Raw genomic sequence first — 20892 nt, 5'->3', positions numbered from 1 at the left:
CTCCGGGTAGTGAGCACGGGGCAGGCTGGGCCCAGCAGGAGCTCGGGCACCAGCGTCTGCCCTCTCCGGCAGTCTGCCCCCAACTGAGCACTGAGGCAGGGCTTTTATACTTCCTGTCCCGCCCCTTGACTTCCGGGGGGGCGGGGACAGGAGGCCGGTGGCTCCGCTCACTGAGGCACCTGTTCTGGCTCGTCCCTCTCAGGCACGGTGGGGAGCCAGGGCACCTCCCTACAATTCCAATTGATTTATTTTATAATTATATGGTAAAAATAAGAAAGTAAGCCATTTTTCAGTAATAGCGTGCTGTGACACTTTTTGTATTTTTATGTCTGATTTTATACTTAAGTAGTTTTTAAGTGAGGTGAAACTAGGGTACGCAAGACAAATCAGACTCCTGAAAGGGGCACAATAGTCTGGAAAGGCTGAGAGCCACTGGAATAGAGAACCCCTCAAATTCAAAACAGTAATGACTAAATTGCCGTGTTGTAGTCGGTTTTGCCCTTGCTGAATTGGGTTGGTGTCTCAGATCCCTTGCTAAGTGCACATGTGACAAGAACCACCATTGCATTGAAACTGAATGGGCACATAGAAACTGAACTACTCGTTATGGTATCAGATAGTTCCTCCAGGTCGGGGGGAGGAGATGTGGAAAGCGATGCTGTACCTGTTCTGTGCATAGAGACCCTTGTGGGCTCTCATTTTGTACTAGTAACTCACAGGCTTTAAAACTTGTAGTGGGGGCCTGGTAAGGCTAAAAAAGGAAGGGTATCCAAAGCAAAACAAACATTCAGGTCTTGTTTGTGTTTTGGGCTGGTTCTTATTCCCAAAACAAATTTATTGATCCTTATTCTGTATATCTAAAAAATCTGTCTGCAAGCATGTGACTTTACAAAGGCAAGAAAGAGAGGCAAAATACCCAGTTAGATCAAAATAAAACAGGCAATTAGTGTCTGAAGCCTTAAAATGTCTTAACTCTCCATGGATCCATTTCCCCATAATTTTCTCATTCAAATGCAGTAGTTACTTTCTTATGTGCAAAAATTACATTAAGGCAGCAAGATTACAGTATGGCAAGTTTTCAATTTTTTTTTAACAGAATAATTTCTGTCTGAGCAGTTTCTGGTCTGCGTTCTTTTCTGGTGTCAGAAGTTAATTAAAGATATTAGTAGGCTACACAAAACCAGATTTCTGCAGAGGGTGAAGACTTCTACACCTGTAGAAAACCAGGATCACATACAGTAACTTTTTACTTAATGTTGTAGTTATGTTCCTGAAAAATGCGACTTTAAGTGAAAAGATGTTAAGCGAATCCAATTTCCCGATAAGAATTAATGTAAATGAGGGGGCTAGGTTCCAGGGAAAAAAAATTCACCATACGCGTACACACATACTACAGGTACACAGTGATGATGATTGTGAAGCTTGGTTGATGTGGAGGAGTCAGAGAGTGGGATATTTCTCTTACTGCTAAATGATGAACTAGCAATTGGCTGAGCCCTCAAGGGTTAACTTTCTCTCTACACAAGGCAGCAGGAATGGAGGGAGATATGGGCATTTCCCTTAAGTACACTGCCTTGTTAGTTAGATCAGCTTGCTGAAACAGCAGCTGCTGCAAGCTCCCTCTGTCCTGAGCCCTAGTGTGTCCCCCCTGCTCTATGGAAAATGGGGTAAGCGGAGTGCAGGAGCAGGGGGGAGGGGGACATGCTGACAGCCCCCCTCTTCCTTCCCTCCCTCCCTGCACAGCAAGCAGGAGTCTCGGGGAACAGCTCCAAGGCAGAGGGCAGGAGCAGCACAAGGCAGTGGGCGGGAGGGAAACAGCTGAACTGCAGGCAGCTGCTGCACAGGAGAGTGGGGGTCTGATAGAGGGAGCTGATAAGAGGGCTGTGGCTCCACCCTGGTTCCAAGCCCCCATCAGCTAGCTGCAACGGGCTGCTTTTCCTGCAAGCAGTAGACAAAGCAGGCGGCTGCCAAGTGACATTAGAAGGGAGCATTACACAACTTTAAATGGGCATGTTCCCTAATTGATCAGCAACATAACAACGAAACAACGTTAACCAGAACGACTTTAAGTGAGGAATTACTGTATATAAAACAGGAGTGGAGAAAAGATACATTAGAGAACTCCAGTAACAAAAAGTGTAATTAAAGGATAGACTTCTAAGACTGGGTCAGCCATAAATTCCCCACCAGAAAAACAAAATTAGTCTGAAATTAATACATCTTCCCTGTTCTTACCCTCATTGTTTAGATAAGAGGTCTCACATCCAGTTTAAGATCACCAAAATGTGTAAAAAGCAACAAAGAGTGCGTATTCATCCACAAAAGCTTATGCTCCAATACATCTGTTAGTCTATAAGTTGCCACAGGACTCTTTGTTGCTTTTTACAGATCCAGACTAACACGGCTACCCCTCTGATACGTGACAAAATGTGTAAATGCAATCTCACTGTTATATTTACTTGTTTTCCCCCAAGCACCCTTCAATGTAGATTTACATCCTATAATATCTTTAAAATAAGTGCATATATGGATCATCTTTGTAAGAGCAACCCCCTCTCCTCGAACTGGCACTAAAGGCACAGGAGAACACACCTACTTATTCTCCCAGTCACTAGCTCACAAAATTCCCACCCCCCATTTTTCCAGAGTGCAAAAAACCTTCCACTCCAATACTTTATATAAATTATCATTTTAAAAACATTTCTTCTTTAAATCAAGAAGAAGCTTCTCACCATTACCATAAATTATTCCACCAAATAAGATGAGTAAGTTCTATAATAAAGTTAAAAGATCCTTTGGTCCTAAAAGAAACACTTCTACCTTACTTAATACTGTAATGCCATATGTGTACCGTCAATGGGCTAAGCCCTCCAAAGTGCAGAACGCTCTCTCTCTCTCTCTCTCTCTCTCTAGGTATGTCTACACTACAAGATTATACCGATTTTACAGAAGCCCTTTTTTTTTAAACAAATTGTATAATGTCGAGTGCACGCAGCCACACTAAGCACATTAATTCGGCGGTGTGCGTCCATGTACCGAGGCTAGCGTCGCTTTTCAGAGCGTTGCACTGTGGGTAGCTATCGCATAGCTATCCCATAGTTCCCGCAGTCTCCACTGCCCATTGGAATTCTGGGTTGAGATCCCAGTGCCTGATGGGGCAAAAAACATTGTCACTGGTGGTTCTGGGTACAGCCTCACCCTTCCTTCCGTGAAAGCAGTGGCAGACAACTGTTTTGCGCCTTTTTTCCTGGGTGAACTGTGCAGACGCCATACCACAGCAAGCATGGACCCTGCTAAGCTCAAGATAGCAGTCATGGATGTTTTAAACACCTCGCACATTCTCGTGCAGTCTATGCTGAACCAGGACCTGCAAAACCAAGCGAGGAGGAGGCAGCTACAGCGGAGTGGCAACGAGAGTGATGAGGACATGGACACAGAATTCTCTCAAACTGCGGGCCCCGGCACATTGACGATCATGCTGGTAATGGGACAGGTTCTAGCCGTTGAACGCCAATTTTAGGCCCGGGAAACAAGCACAGACTGGTAGGACCACATAGTGTTGCAGGTGTGGGACAATTCCCAGTGGCTGCGAAACTTTTGCATTCGTAAGGGCTCTTGCATGGAACTTTGTGACTTGCTTTCCCCTGCCCTGAAGCACCAGAATACGAAGATGAGAGCAGCCCTCACAGTTGAGAAGCGAGTGGCGATAGCCCTGTGGAAGCTTGCAACACCAGACAGCTACCGGTCAGTCGGGAATCAATTTGGAGTGGGAAAATCTACTGTGGGGGCTGCTGTGATGCAAGTAGCCAAAGCAATCACTAAGCTGCTGCTACGAAAGGTTGTGACTCTAGAAAATGTGCAGATCATAGTGGATGGCTTTGTTGCAATGGGATTCCCTAACTGTGGTGAGGTGATAGATGGAACCCATATCCCTATCTTGACACCGGAGCACCAGGGCACCCAGTACATAAACCGCAAGGGGTACTTTTCAATGGTGCTGTAAGCACTGGTGGATTACAAGGGACATTTCACTAACATCCAGGTGGTATGGCCAGGAAGGGTTCATGACGCTCGCATCTTCAGGAACACTACTCTGTTTAAATGACTGCAGCAAGGGAATTACTTCCCAGACCAGAAAATAACAGTTGTGGATGTTGAAATGCCTATAGTGATCCTGGGGGACCCAGCCTGCCCCTTGATGCCATGGCTCATGAAGCCATACACAGGCAGCCTGGACAGTAGTCAGGAGCTGTTCAGCTACAGGCTGAGCAAGTGCAGAATGGTGGTAGAATGTGCATTTGGACATTTAAAGGCATGCTGGCGCACATTTCTGACTCGCTTAGACCTTAGCCAAACCAATATCCCATTGTTATTGCTGCTTGCTGTGTGCTCCACAATCTCTGTGAGAGTAAGGAGGAGACCTTTATGGTGGGATGGGAGGATGAGGCAAATCACCTGGCCGCTGATTACACGCAGCCAGACACCAGGGCGATTAGAAGAGCACACTAGGAAGCAGTGCACATCAGAGAAGCTTTGAAAACCAGTTTCATCGCTGGCCAGGATACGGTGTGACTGTTGTGTTTGTTTCTCCTTGATGAACACCCCCCCTTGATTGACTCATTCCCTGTAAGCAACTCACCCTCCCCCTTCGATTACAGCTTGCTTTCTAAGGAAATAAAGTCACTCTCATTTAAAAATCATGTATTCTTTATTAATTAATTATAAAAAGAGGGAGAGAACTGACAAAGTAACCTAGGTTGGGTTTGGGAGGAGGATAGGAGGGAAGGAAAAGGCCATTAAAAAAAATTCAAAATAATGACAGCCTTTTGGTTGGGCTCTCCACTGGGGTGGAGTGGGCGGGTGCACGGAGCCTCTCCCCATGCGTTCTTACATGTCTGGGTGAGGAGGCTATTGAACATGGTGAGGGGGAAGGGTGGTTATACAGGGGCTGCAGCGGCACTCTGTGATCCTGCTGCCTTTCCTGAAGCTCCACCAGACACCAGAGCATGTCAGTTTGATCACGTAGCAGCCCCAACATTGCATCCCGCCACCGCTGATCTTCCTGGTGCCACCTTTCATCTCGAGCGTCCTTTCTCTCCTCACGTTCATCCCTCCTCTTCCCACGTTCATCCCTCCTCTCCTCACGGTCACTGGCATCTTTCCTGTACTTTGATACCACGTCCCTCCACTCATTCAGATGAGCTCTTTCATTGCGGATCACTTCCATGATTTCCTAGAACATTTCGCCTTGCATCTTTTTTTCCACCGCTTATCTGAGATAGCCTTTGGGACAGAGGAGGGAGGCTTGAAAAATTTGCAGCTGCAGGAGGGAGGGAAAAAAGGGAGAGAAGTATTTAAAAAGATACATTTTACAGAACAATAGTTATACTCTTTCCTGGTGAACAACACTATTCACCTTACATTGCACATGTGATTTCAGTACAAGGTCGCATTTTGCATCTTAATATTGAGTGCCTGCGGCTTTGGTGTTAGAGATCACAGACACAGGTCTGGGAAACAGAATTCGGCTTGCATGCCGCCATGGTAAGCCATTGTCTTTTGGGTTCTGCAGCCTTCATATATCCAGCACCCTCCTTTCACAAATAGCAAGCAAATCCCATTGAGTGCTGCTTCTTTCCTGTTAACGTGCAGCAGCAGAGCCCCACCCCATCCAATTCTCTGGGATGATTGCTTTACCCCTCTCCCCACCGCGTGGCTGGTATCATGCAAGATCTCTGCTAGCCACACACACATACCCCACATGGCTGGTAGCAGGGAAGATCCCTGTTAGCCAAACGCAAAAAAGCTCAGTGCCAATCACTCCCCTCTTCCTCTCCCTGCTTGGCTAACTGCAGGGAAGGATTTCTTTTCAGCCACAGGCAAACAGCCCAGTAGGAATGGCCATCTTTGTCCCCTTAATTAAATTCCTATATTTCAACCAGGTTACCATGAACGATATCACTCTTCTGAGGACAACACAGCGAGATAAATGGATGTTGCTTGAATGCCAGCAAACACCGGGACTGTATGCTGCTAGGCTTTGTCATGCAATGATACCAGATTACTTGCTACATGCATAGCGTGGTCAAGAGTCCTATCATGTAGGGCGAAATAAGGCTGCGCTGCCCAGAAACCTTTTGCAAAGGCTTTTGGAGTACCTCCAGGAAAGCTTCATAGAGATGTCCCTGGAGGATTTCTGCTCCATCCCCAGACATGTTAACAGACTTTTCCAGTAACTGTACTGGCCACGAATGCATCCCAAGTCATCAGGGCAAATTAATCATTAAAAAATGCTTGCTTTTAAACCATGTTTTATATTTACAAAGGTACACTCACCAGAGGTCCCTTCCATGGCTTCATGGTCTGGGATAATGCCTTGGGAGGGCTGGGAGGGTACTTCTGTCAGGCTGAGAAAAAGGTCCTGGCTGCTGGGGATAACGGAGTGCTGTGTGCTCTCTGCAAGCTCGTCCTCCTCTTCCTCCTCCTCAACCGCAGAATCCTCTGGCATGACTAAGATTACCCCCACCTTGAAATCCATGGTCAGGGGTGGGGTAGTGGTAGCAGACACCCCTAGAATTGCATGCAGCTCAGCGTAGAAGCAGCATGTTTGAGGCCCTACCCCGGACCTTCTGTTTGCTTCTTTAGTTTTCTGGTAGGCTTGTCTGAGCTCCTTAACTTTCACACGGCACTGTACTGAGTCCCTGGTGTGGCATCTCTCCATTATGGCCTTGGAAGAAAATTTTCAGATGTTTTTTCATTTCGTCTTTTGGAACGGAGTTCTGTTAGCACGGAATCCTCTCCCCATATAGTGATCAGATCCAGTACTTCCCGTGCAGTCCATGCTGGAGCTCTCTTTCGATTCTCAGACTGCATAGTTACCTGTGCTGATGAGCTCTGCATGGTCACCTGTGCTGATCAGCTCCCCACAGTAGGCAAACAGGAAACGACATTCAAAAGTTCACGGAGCTTTTCCTATCTACCTGGCCAGTGCATTTGAGTCCAGATTGCTGTCCAGAGCGGTCACAATGGTGCACCGTGGGATAGCTCCCGGAGGCCAATACCGTCGAATTGTGGTCACAGTAACCCTAATCCAAAATGGTAATACCAATTTCAGTGCTACTCCCCTCATCGGGGAGGAGTACAGATATCGGTATTAAGAGCCCTTTATATCGATATAAAGGGCTTCATTGTGTGGACAGGTGCAGGGTTAATTCGGTTTAATGCTGCTAAATTCGGTATAAACTCGTGGTGTAGACCAGGCCTTTCTCTCTCAGAGCAGAGACAGCACTGAGCAGCTGCTCACAGGCCCTATGGTCTGGTACTACAGATGCCTAAATGAGAACATTTGCATTCCTGTTTGTCCATTTGCTTTCTTGAACCCTTCAAGATCAACTGTCTTTCAGTGGGTTTCTTCTGTCTCTTAAAAGTTTGGAGGCAAAGCAGACTGTTTACATTAGGCTGAGTCATAAAACTCCTTTCTCCAATCTTCCTCATGCAACAGTCAGAAGTTCGCTGGTACAATTAAAAAAGGATAAATAAGACCATAAACTTCCCCCAAAACATAATGTAAACCAAAGTGATTTTGGATAACTTGATTCTTCTATTATTCTTTCATTTTGAGCATCTCTACATTTCCTTATGGTGACCATGTTTGGAATCAGAAGTGAGGAAATACAGCACTGAAATCTGTTTTCATATTATTTCCATCCTATTCTCTAATTTTGCAGACTCATGAAATGTGGATAAATATCTGCATTTTTAGGAGCCTAATCAAACCAAACGAAACCTTTTTGATTTTTTCCATTACTAATTTATACCCCATGTTACTGAAGAAAATCTTAACATGCCATTCTGCCTTGGGCTGAAGTTATGATTCCACCCTTAAGTGCATGAAGACAAAGGGCACAGACCTACAGAAAGCTCTCCATGGAGGGAGGAGATGTCACTGCCAAGGAAGCAAATCTTATGTGGAAAGATAGGGATAAGGCTCATAGAGAACAAGGGGTACCATGAGGCCCTCAATTATTTTAGGGAAAAGATCAGTTCAAGCTATATTCACTATGAATGGTAGAATTACGTAAAAGAAAAAACAAGAAGAAGCTACATGCAATGCAAAGCCCAAATTTACAAAATTAGCTTGCGCTCAAACAAGAGGTTTTTCTTCTCCTTTTCTAAATGTTGTTTTTCCTTTGCCAGGAGACATAATGCTCGTTTCTTGCTGTGAAAAACTTGCTATATTTAGAGGCAGAAAAGGCTATGCTGTGGATTATTAATTTATTACACAGTAGCTTGTTACCTTTCTGTAACAGAGCATCTGACTACACTGTTTACTTTAATGAAATGCTAATTAAAATGGGTTATATATAGTCAACTCTTTTCTACCTTAATATAGATGGAAAGAGCGGTTGATTATGATTTGGTTTTTCACTACATCAACATGGGCCTCTTGTGTGCCCCAAATAAATATGGCAGAATTTATTTTTAGATTAGATTGAGATGTTTCCTTGAAATAATGAGATAGCATTTTGTTTGTTCCAATTCCAGCACTTTATCACAGCTACTAAGTAACATTATTCACTATATTATAGCCAGGTTTGTGTACTGGATATTCCTATTATAAGCTCTGTATTTCAGGGATTTCCAAATCATCAGAGTGGTACTTAAACTGTCAGACACGGTGAGTCTTTTCTTTTAATTATAGTTAAAAAACACCCAATGCAATACCCCTTTTTGACTATTTCTCCATGGAGACTACTAGCTTCTCAGAGTACTTCCTTGAGGAAACTGAGACATATGGTCACACACACACACACACACACACACACACACACACACACACACACACACACACACACACACACACAAAGACATTGATGGAATGGGGAACAAAACCCCAATTTAGAGACACTCAAAATCTGGCTTTAAAGCCTGGTATGTGTTTTTTCCTTAGATCTTCCTCCCTGGTGCTTGAATATGAAATGTTCTATAATATGAGTACTCATTCTGGGCCTGATTTTTTCTGTCTTATATCTTGTGTCATCACTGGCATCTCTACATCATACTTATTTTATAGCATTTCCTCCACCCCTCCGCCCTCGCCCCTGATGCACATGCTTTTCTCTAGAGTAAATGACCACACAAAATGCCTGGCGATAGAAAATATGAGGGAGAAACTACCATACAAACCGTTAGTGTCAATTATATTGGAAATGAATGCATCTTTTAAAATGTTTAAACTGCAAAATAGAAAAAGTATATCTGTATGATTTCTGAATAATCTATTTGTTTTTAATATAGGTTCTCACTCAGTAACTGTAATTTGCAATGGTGTCTAATTTTTTTTGTAATATCAGAGTGAATCAACCCTTGTTTTTTTCATCAAATCTGCACACATTTTTGTAGCATTCAGGATAATAATAGGATATTCACTCGGCCAAGAAGAAGCTCTTTAGCATAATATGCTGTAGATAGGCTAAATGGGAGGGTTCACGCCTTTCCCATGGTGATTTAACAGTTTATTGGGTGAAGCAAACTAGTCTGAGTTTACCTGCTTCCTCACTTCACATAGCATAAGTCTTTTCTGTCACTCATATGTCCTCCCAAATATGATTCCCTTCTGGGGAGGCAGCTGATGTACAGTCACTTCTCTTGCTTATTCTCTCAGAAGGGACACAGAAAAACCTTGTTGAGTTTCCCAGGCAGCAGAACGCACAACACAAATGCACCAGGTGTCAGTGGCTGCTGACGCTGCCACAGGTATAGCCTTTCATAACTTTGACCCATGCCATATGATGGGGTCAAGCAATAATTATCAGTATCTTACCAGCACTCATGTACATTGTGGTTTTATTACATAGGCCTGTTTTCAGACTGCCAGACATTGGGGCATTCTTACTGGTGGAACCCTGCGTGCAAAACTTTAGCGGTGATCAATGGTCTGAGACCAAGTGTATATCCAGGGCTAAATGCAAGAACCATTTCCCTCAGTATCTCCCCACCATGAGCAGTCACTAGTGGCAAAGATGGAAAGAAAGGGCAAGAAGAAAATGAACCACCACAAGAAAGGAAAGAGGAAAAAGAGAAAAGTTAAAAATTAGGAACAGGAAAGTAAAGCTTAATTAGGGCATACTCAGTTCTGTCTTTCATTGTACATAGCTTAGATGCCTTGGTGATAGAAGCCTTACAAAATACTTGGGCATGGCTAGATACATAAAAAGCAGCTCATTCACTTCCGGCCTTCCATTCGCTCAGCAGTTCCTGTCAATGCATCTTGGCACAAATACTCAGCTAACTTGGCTACAGTTTAGGAATGCACAGCTCGGCTTGCAGGATCCAAATTTGATGGCTTAGCCCCATGTCTAATAAAATCCAACAGTTGTTAGAGAGAGTTGTGGTATTCCACGAAGCGTTAGGCCTCAATTGGGGTCTTCATTTTTCTGGTTCATCAGCACAGAGTTGTTTTCTACAATCACTTCCACTGCAGTGGTGTTTTATGAAAACAAAGAATGCCAGTATATATTACATAGATATTTTACATCCTTCATGCCTCTGAAGAAGTGGGGTTTTTTTTACCCACAAAAGCTTATGCCCAAATAAATCTGTTAGTCTTTAAGGTGCCACCAGACTCCTCATTGTTTTTGTGGATGCAGACAAACATGGCTACCCCTCTGATCCTTCTTTATGTCCATCACAGGAGACAGAGCCTGCTTCTAGCTGCAGCATATACCCTTCTGTTGTTATTTATGTAGTAGTGCTTAGAAGCCTAAGTCATGGAGCAGGACCTCATTGAGCTAGGTGCTATACAAACACAGAACAAAAATATTGTCCTACCCCAAAAAGCTTTTTCAGCATTCACAAACTCATGTATTCCAATGGAAAGGGTGACACTTTCAACACACTCTGTGCCCTTGTAACTCCTCCAGAACTGATTATTAGATGTGGTTTTAAAATTAAAGTGTATTATTTTATTTTGTGAGGTAGGCTAGAATCTGAGCATTTGGGGAAAGAAAATACGGAAATATGCTAAAATATATATTTTTGTAGCAAAAAAAATGCACTCATTATTTTTAAATAAATCTGAAGGAAAGCTAATATTTAAAAAATAAATAAACCCAGAGCAGTAAATACAGTCAGTTGCACAGTGGCCAGTGGGCAATTTTGCCAAGTTATAGATTTCAACTGTGCAGAAATGGCAGGTTTGTTCAGTTCATTGGATAATTCATGTCTTTGATTTTGACCCATATTAGTGTTGCTTTGAGTTTGTTTGAATGATTCCCCAAAATGAAGGTGAAGGTCAAAACCTCCAAGTTTAACAGAGTTTTGCTGCAAAACCCATTAATATAAAAAAAAAAAAAAGACCATCAGTTGATTCCATAGGTTAAGCAGGCCTTTCCTTAGGGCTTACCCTATAAAAAACCCTTTAATTGCCTTTAATTGCCTCCACTAGGCCAGGCTAAGGCACTCTACTTTTTGTCCCCCATCTGGTGGCAAATCCATTAAAATTCCTTCTCAGGTGGCATCCCTGAGTCCCTGGACCACCATGCCCTGTCCTCAGGCAAGCTGAGGTCTAGTCTAGAAAGGATAGACATCCTAAGTTCTGCTAGGACAACATTGGCAAGGTCCTCCAACCAGCTGAGTTGTTAACCTGTGACAGATAAGGCAATTTCCTTGAAAATCTTTTATTGAATTAAGTTTAAGTATCTTTAGGGTCAGGGCCAGCTCCAGCTTTTTTGCTAATCCCAAGTGGCGAAGTGGAGAAAAAAAAAAAGCCGTGATAGGCGGCACTTCAGCAGCAGCCCTACCGCACCACTTCATTCTTTGGAGTCAATTCGGTGGCGGGTCCTTTGCTCCGAGAGGGACCAAGGGACCTGCTGCCAAATTGCTGCCGAAGACCCGAACATGCCGCTCCTTTCCATTGGCCTCCCCAAGTACCTGATTCCTTTGCTGGTGCCTGGAGCAGGTCCTGTTTAGGGTCCTGAGTTCTGCTTCAGCATATTAACACATGGTCCTTTGCCATCCAGAGATAAAAAGCTCTCCTTCACTCTCTCCTTACCCAGATGCACTCCCCCTCTGCCTATCCTTCTCAAAATAGCCACAATAGATATATCTACAGAGCAAGCAGCAGCCCACTCCAGTGAGTCTCAGAGCCCATATGTACAGATTCTGGCTCATAGGGCTTGAGCTACATCACTTAAATATAGCCCTGTATCTATTCAGGCTGGGGTTCTGGTTCTGAAACTTAGGTCTCATTGGATATAACTGAAGTCCACCTGCTATCCTAACTGTACAGAGTTGACACAGAGAGGGATCAATGGTCTTCAGTCCTTGCTTCCATCCCTCTAATATACTTTTGTCCATTTGAGCTGGTTTTCTACTCCTATCTTCCTTTCCTCACTTAAAAGCTATGCTACCTCCTACATCAGGTGGCATAGGAGAAGGAGTAACAAAAGTGCTAGTGGCAATCACCACTTAAATTGTCCTGGCTGTATGTAATCCTGTCCAGCAGGGAAACGACAGAGATAAAATATTGTTTTTACATCTGAGACCATTTTGTATGTATACATTTGCCTTTGCAGTGCAGTCTAAGGACAAAAATCTTCATGTTTCATGCAAGGGAGGGTTGATAGATGAACAGAATGCTCCACTGGGTGTCCTATCAGCTGTCTACCATTAGCTGAATGGTGTGGTATAAAGAAATAAACAATACGAATAAACATATTACTATGTTTTCTTATAAACAGTAAGTGTTTTGGACAATTGTGAAATGGCATTGGAGATGCCTTTCCTTTTCCTGCATGCCTCAGAGAGATTGTTTTTTATTTTAAAATTCCCTATAGAAAAATGCATAAAACTAACATTTTTGGATGCTATAACCATGCATTCAATGTAATACACAGAGCATAATACATGGGGAGTAACAAATCACATCAAAGGCAAGCAACTCAGTCACCTAGAGCTGTCTCATGAATGCTTGCCAAGCAATCATTCAGCTGTTAATGCTTTTGCATAAGAGGCTGGCACTGAATGATTTAATTATTCTAATTGTTGATATGAATCTTAAAATATCAGTGCAATCAAGAAGGAGATGCACAGTCTGTAAATTAGGTATTTATGTAGTCTCGTGTTGTTAGGTGTTGATTAGACGGTGTGAATTTGTACCTGTGGATTATAGGGAAGGGAGGTTAAAATGCATGTCATTCTGAAGTGATATCAGTTAGCTTTAAGTGTTAAGATGATTCACAGAAGTAATATTAGGAGTACTTGTGGCACCTTGCAGACTGACAAAATTGTTTGAGCATAAGCTTTCGTGGGTTACAGCCCACTTCTTCGGATGCACAGAATGGAACATATATTGAGGAGATATATATACACATACAGAGAGCATGAAAAGATGGGAGTTGTCTTACCAACTCTGAGAGGCCAATTAAGTAAGAGAAAAAAACTTTTGAAGTGATAATCAGGATAGCCCAGTCCAGACAGTTTGATAAGAAGTGTGAGAATACTTACAAGGGAAGATAGATTCAATGTTTGTAATGGCTCAGCCATTCCCAGTCCCTATTTAAGCCTAAATTGATTGTGTCTAGTTTGCATATCAATTCCAGTTCAGCAGTTTCTCATTGGAGTCTTTTTTGAAGCTTTTCTGTTGCAAAATTGCCACCAGCAGTTCTGTCACTGAATGGTCAGACAGGTTGAAGTGTTCTCCTACTAGTTTTTGAGTTTATGATTCCTGATGTCAGATTTGTGTCCATTAATTCTTTTGCTTAGAGACTGTCCGGTTTGGCCAATGTACATAGCAGAGGGGCATTGCTGGCACATGATGGCATGATGGCATATATCACATTGGTAGATGTGCAAGTGACATCATCATAGGACCTAATCACATCAGCCATACCAACAGGGGCTCATTCACCTGCACATCTACCAATGTGATATTCAATGACAGACCTGCAAGTGGCAATTACAAACATTGAATCTATCTCCCCTTGTAAGTATTCTCACACTTCTTATCAAACTGTCTGGACTGGGCTACCTTGATTATCACTTCAAAAGTTTTTTTCTCTTACTTAATTGGCCTCTCAGAGTTGGTAAGACAACTCCCACCTTTTCATGCTCTCGGTATGTGTATATATATCTCCTCAATATATGTTCCATTCTGTGCATCCAAAGAAGTGGGCTGTAGCCTACGAAAGCTTATGCTCAAATAAATTAGTTAGTCTCTAAGGTGCCGCAAGTACTCCTGTTCTTTTTGCGGATACAGACTAACACGGCTGCCACTCTGAAAGAAGTAATATTAAGTTTTAACTTGTCCAGTTAGAGCATTAACCTGGGCCTTAAGAGACCTGGATTCAGTTTTTGCTCTGCTACAGGCTTTCTGTGTGGTCCTAAGCAAGTCACTTAGTCTCTCTGTCCCTTGTTTCCCAATATGTAATGGGGATGAGAGATCATCTGTACCTCAGAGGAGTGTTGTGAGGGTAAATACATTCAAGCTTGTGAGGCACTCAGATACTGCAGTGATGGGGGACATATAAGTACTTTAGATAGGTTTCAAAATCATGAGGCTGGGGGAGGGATTGGTTAGCTCTAACAATCCTAATTTCATTTATAAATTTAAGAGTTATACATTTAAAATGATAATCACCTCTTTCCTCCTAGCTAATCCACTTAAAGGTAGTCCCTACAAAACTACTGTAATAAACAAGACACCTGTGTGATATGTCACCCTTTGTTAATATTAATGTGATTTTTATTATCCTTGGCCTACAAAATCAAAGCTTCTTAAATGGATTCCCTGCTGCCTAAACCCTTTTCATGAAAAAGGCCATATTAATCAAGATTCATTTTAAGGAATGTGAGGTAGACCACATAGTCCAAGAACAAAGGTGATTTGCTGTTAAAACAAATTTTAATATTCATGTAAGTGAGTAGTATCCTAAAGAACAACTCCAAGGAGTGTAATGTAAAAGATACCATGAAAGAGGTGTATTTAGTTGCAATCTTTCAGAAATACAACTTTCTAACTCTGAGCTGTGGTATTCCACAGAGCCGTAGGCCTCAATTTGGGTCTTCATTTTTCTGGTTCATCAGCACAGAGTTGTTTAAGAAAACTAAAGTAAATGGGATTGGCAAAAACTCATCATTTTTTAGGATGCAGTATAAACAAACTGTCTCGGCCTGCCAGCGGATTTCCCTGATGGGCTGTGTGCCAAAGTTTGCCGATCCCTGTATTATACCATAGTATCTGAGCATAATCATTGAGGTGTTTATCTTCAAGTTATTCTCTCTCTTTTACAGATGAAAAATTGAGTCACAGAAAGACTACATGACTTGACCAAGGTCACACAAGAAGTCTGTGGCAATTGAACCCAGGTCACACAATCCTAGACAAATGACCTCACTACTGGACCATCTTTCCCTACTGTCCTCCATCCATGCCTTTCCTACATTAAACTGCAATATCACTATCCTCTGCTTCAAAACAAGACTCACTTCTACTGTGCTACAGCGATTTAGCCTAGCAGTTCTCAACCCTCCTCCCAGGGGTACGTGAGCCAGTTTCAGAAGGTCTGCAAAGCAGTGCGGATGTTAGACTGGCTGAAACCCAGGGCAGAAAGCTTGGAGCACCGAGCTCTGGTGCCCGCAGCTGAAGCCCAGAGCCTCGAGCCCTGGCATCCAATGGGGCAGAAGTGCCGAGCCTCTTGGGGCAGAAGGCCCTAGTCCCGTTGCTGCCAGCCGGTGGCTGAAGCTCGGAGCCCTGGCCACTCCTCCCTCCCTCGCTGGGCATGTTGGGGGCAGAGGGCTTAGAGAAAATAAGGTTGAGAACCCCTGATTTAGCCAACCAAGGAGGGCGAGGCTGTTTGTCAGTCAGAGATAGATGATTTTGTTTATTTATTTAAGATAATAAAGTACATTATTTATGACCATCAAATGATAGAATAGCTAATCTAACTGTATTCTTATTTTTGCTATCCTAGTCTTCTGTTCCAATTTCCCTCTTTTTTGTGTGTCACACTTACTTGCCCTGACTGGTTTCAAATTTGCATGTAATTTTTTTTCAGGGGAAGAACTGTTTCTGCCTGTGCACTTAGTGTGATGGGGCTTTGATCCTGTTTGGGGCCTCAGAGTAATGCAAATAAATAAGAATAATAAATAATAATGAGAAGTAAGAATCTTTTGCCAAGCCCGTAAAACATTTAGTCACCAGCCACCATGGGCAGAGATTGTAGGTGTCATGGGGGTGGGGGGGATTTGCCCCTCCAACTGGATACATCACAGAGGTGATACGTGGGGGTGGGAGGTGCCCAGATTTCAACTTCTATTTGGCACTACTTCCTCCCTGCAGATGAACATTTAGGGGGGAGTGGGGCGAGCAGCAACACCAGGTGCTGTCTGTGTTCAGGTTAATTTTCCCATGTGGGCTGCCTAAGGAGAGGACAGGAGAGCAGTTCCTGATGGTCGTAGCAGAGCTCCAGCTTGGGGTTGTCTCAATTTTACTAGTCACCCCAGAAACACAGGCATCTAGACATAGGGGCCACATTCTAATCAGTGCTGGTAACATTGTAGCAAGTGAACATAAGATCTGAGCAGCTTCCCAAGCATTTGTGTAGTGTACAGCATCAACTGTGTCAGGCCCAGGTGACTGACAGAGTGAACAGGGAAGGTTAAATGTCAGTGGAATGTGCTTAGGCAGATGGGCAAAGGGGACAGGCTTTAGCGATGGATTTGTTTGAGGTGTGCCAACCAGGAAGATATGATTCATTGAAAGCAGCAAAGAATCCTGTGGCACCTTATAGACTAACAGACGTTTTGGAGCATGAGCTTTCGTGGGTGAATACCCACTTCCTCAGATGCATGTAATGGAAATATCCAGGGGCAGGTATATATATGTGTGCTAGCAAGCAAGCTAGAGATAACGAGGTCAGTTCAATCAGGGAGGATGAGGCCCTGTTCTAGCAGTTGAGGTGTGAAAACCAAGAGAGGAGAAACTGGTTCTGTAATTGGCAAGCCATTCACAGTCTTTGTTCAATCCTGAGCTGATGGTGTCAAATTTGCAGATGAACTGAAGCTCAGCAGTTTCTCTTTGAAGTCTGGTCCTGAAGTTTTTTTGCTGCAGGATGGCCACCTTAAGGTCTGCTATAGTGTGGCCAGGGAGGTTGAAGTGCTCTCCTACAGGTTTTTGTATATTGCCATTCCTAATGTCTGATTTGTGTCCATTTATCCTTTTCCGTAGAGACTGTCCAGTTTGGCCGATGTACATAGCAGAGGGGCATTGCTGGCATATGATGGCGTATATTACATTGGTGGATGTGCAGGTGAATGAACCAGTGATGGTGTGGCTGATCTGGTTAGGTCCTGTGATGGTGTCGCTGGTGTAGATATGTGGGCAGAGTTGGCATCGAGGTTTGTTGCATGGATTGGTTCCTGAGCTAGAGTTATTATGGTGTGGTGTGCAGTTACTGGTGAGAATGTGTTTCAGGTTGGCAGGTTGTCTGTGGGCAAGGATTGGCCTGCCACCCAAGGCCTGTGAAAGTGTGGGATCATTATCCAGGATGGGTTGTAGATCCTTGATGATGCGTTGGAGGGGTTTTAGCTGGGGGCTGTATGTGATGGCCAGTGGAGTCCTGTTGGTTTCTCTCTTGGGTTTGTCTTGCAGTAGGAGGCTTCTGGGTACACGTCTGGCTCTGTTGATCTGTTTCCTTATTTCCTCGTGCGGGTATTGTAGTTTTGAGAATGCTTGGTGGAGATCTTGTAGGTGTTGGTCTCTGTCTGAGGGGTTAGAGCAGATGCGGTTGTACCTCAGTGCTTGGCTGTAGACAATGGATCGTGTGATGTGCCCGGGATGGAAGCTGGAGGCATGAAGGTAGGCATAGCGGTCGGTGGGTTTTCGATATAGGGTGGTGTTAATGTGACCATCACTTATTTGCACCGTGGTGTCAAGAAAGTGGACCTCCCGTGTAGATTGGTCCAGGCTGAGGTTGATGGTGGGGTGGAAGCTGTTGAAATCATGGTGGAATTTTTCCAGAGTCTCCTTCCCATGGGTCCAGATGATGAAGATGTCATCAATGTAGCGTAGATAGAGAAGGGGTGTGAGTGGACGAGAGCTGAGGAAGCGTTGTTCCAGGTCGGCCATGAAGATATTGGCATATTGTGGGGCCATGCGGGTGCCCATAGCAGTGCCACTGATCTGGAGATATATATTGTCATCAAATTTGAAATAGTTGTGTGTAAGTATAAAGGCACAGAGCTCAGCCGCCAGTTGTGCTGTGGCATCATCAGGGATAGTGTTCCTGACAGCTTGTATTCCATCTGTGTGTGGGATGTTTGTGTAGAGAGCCTCTACATCCATGGTGGCTAGGATGGTGTTTTCTGGGAGGTCACCAATACATTGTAGTTTCCTCAGGAAATCAGTGGTGTCACGGAGATAGCTGGGAGTGCTGGTGGCATAGGGTCTGAGTAGAGAGTCCATATATCCAGATAGTCCTTCAGTGAGAGTGCCAATGCCCGAGATGATGGGGCGTCCAGGATTTCCGGGTTTGTGGATCTTGGGCAGTAGATAGAATAACCCTGGTCGGGGCTCTAGGGGTATGTTGATTTCTTCTGGTGTTAGTGTAGGGAGTGTCCTGAGTGGATGCTGTAGTTTCTTAGTGTATTCCTCAGTGGGATCTGAGGGAAGTGGCCTGTAGAATTTGGTATTGGAGAGTTGTCTGGCTGCCTCCTTTTGATAGTCAGACCTGTTCATGATGACAACGGCACCTCCTTTATCAGCCTCTTTGATGATAATGTCAGGGTGGTTTCTGAGGCTGTGGATGGCATTGCGTTCTGCACAACTTAGGTTGTGAGGCAAGCGATGTTGTTGTTCCACGATTTCTGCCTGTGCACGCCGGCGGAAGCATTCAATGTATAGGTCCAGGCTGTCATTTCGACCCTCAGGAGGAGTCCATGTGGAGTTCTTTTTCTTGTGCTGTTGGTGGGAGGGCACCTGCGTATCAGTGCACTGTTCAGTGTTGTCCTGGAAGTATTCTTTGAGTCGGAGACGGCGAAAGTAGGCTTCCAGATCGCCACAGAACTGTATCATGTTGGTGGAGGTGGCAGGGCAGAAAGAGAGTCCCCGAGATAGGACAGACTTTTCTTCTGGGCTGAGTGTGTAGTTGGATAGATTGACGATATTGCTGGGTGGGTTAGGGGTACCACTGTTGTGGCCCCATGTGGCAGGTAGGAGTTTAGACAGCTTACAGTCCTTTTTCCTTTGAAGAGAGGTGAAGTGAGTAATGTAGATCTCCTGTCTTATTCTAGTGAAGTCCGTTTGTATAGAAGTTTGGTTATTAATGAGAGTCTCCAGGTTGGAGAGCTCTTTTTTGATGTTTTCCTGTTTGCTGTATAGGATGCTGATCAGGTGGTTCCTCAGTTTTTTTGACAGAGTATGACATAATCTCTCACTGTGGTCTGTGTAGTATGTAGATAGCAGTGGATTTTTTACCTTTAGTCCATTTGGTATGATGTCCATCCGTTTGCATTTGGAAAGGAAGATGATAACTACAATACCCGCACGAGGAAATAAGGAAACAGATCAACAGAGCCAGACGTGTACCCAGAAGCCTCCTACTGCAAGACAAACCCAAGAGAGAAACCAACAGGACTCCACTGGCCATCACATACAGCCCCCAGCTAAAACCCCTCCAACGCATCATCAAGGATCTACAACCCATCCTGGATAATGATCCCACACTTTCACAGGCCTTGGGTGGCAGGCCAATCCTTGCCCACAGACAACCTGCCAACCTGAAACACATTCTCACCAGTAACTGCACACCACACCATAATAACTCTAGCTCAGGAACCAATCCATGCAACAAACCTCGATGCCAACTCTGCCCACATATCTACACCAGCGACACCATCACAGGACCTAACCAGATCAGCCACACCATCACTGGTTCATTCACCTGCACATCCACCAATGTAATATACGCCATCATATGCCAGCAATGCCCCTCTGCTATGTACATCGGCCAAACTGGACAGTCTCTACGGAAAAGGATAAATGGACACAAATCAGACATTAGGAATGGCAATATACAAAAACCTGTAGGAGAGCACTTCAACCTCCCTGGCCACACTATAGCAGACCTTAAGGTGCCATCCTGCAGCAAAAAAACTTCAGGACCAGACTTCAAAGAGAAACTGCTGAGCTTCAGTTCATCTGCAAATTTGACACCATCAGCTCAGGATTGAACAAAGACTGTGAATGGCTTGCCAATTACAGAACCAGTTTCTCCTCTCTTGGTTTTCACACCTCAACTGCTAGAACAGGGCCTCATCCTCCCTGATTGAACTGACCTCGTTATCTCTAGCTTGCTTGCTAGCACACATATATATACCTGCCCCTGGATATTTCCATTACATGCATCTGAGGAAGTGGGTATTCACCCACGAAAGCTCATGCTCCAAAACGTCTGTTAGTCTATAAGGTGCCACAGGATTCTTTGCTGCTTTTACAGATCCAGACTAACACGGCTACCCTCTGATACATGATTCATTGAAGAATTCGTTTTTATTCTAAGGTTCATTTTTAAGGAGTAGCTGGTAAAGATGACAAATAATTAAGTTAAAATAAAAAATTAAGGGTGATTAAATAATGAACATAAATTGTATTTGTGATTTCAAGTACACGGTAATTTAAGTACCACCAAGAGTTGGTAAATGCAGAAGTTAGACCTATACCTATTATTGATGGCATTGAGCCCTTTGCCTCCCCAAATATAGAAGTCAAACTATGTCTATGCAGTCACCCTTGAAATAGTAATTACAGTAACTCCTCTCTTAATGTCCTCTCACTTAACGTTGTTTCGAAGTTACATGGCTGCTCCATTAGGGAACATGCCCATTTAAAGTTGG

This window comes from Gopherus flavomarginatus, chromosome 4, assembly GCF_025201925.1.
Source record: "Gopherus flavomarginatus isolate rGopFla2 chromosome 4, rGopFla2.mat.asm, whole genome shotgun sequence".
Classification (NCBI taxonomy): domain Eukaryota; kingdom Metazoa; phylum Chordata; order Testudines; family Testudinidae; genus Gopherus; species Gopherus flavomarginatus.
The sequence above is the reverse complement of the archived record's forward strand: the minus strand, read 5'-3'. Positions refer to the sequence as shown.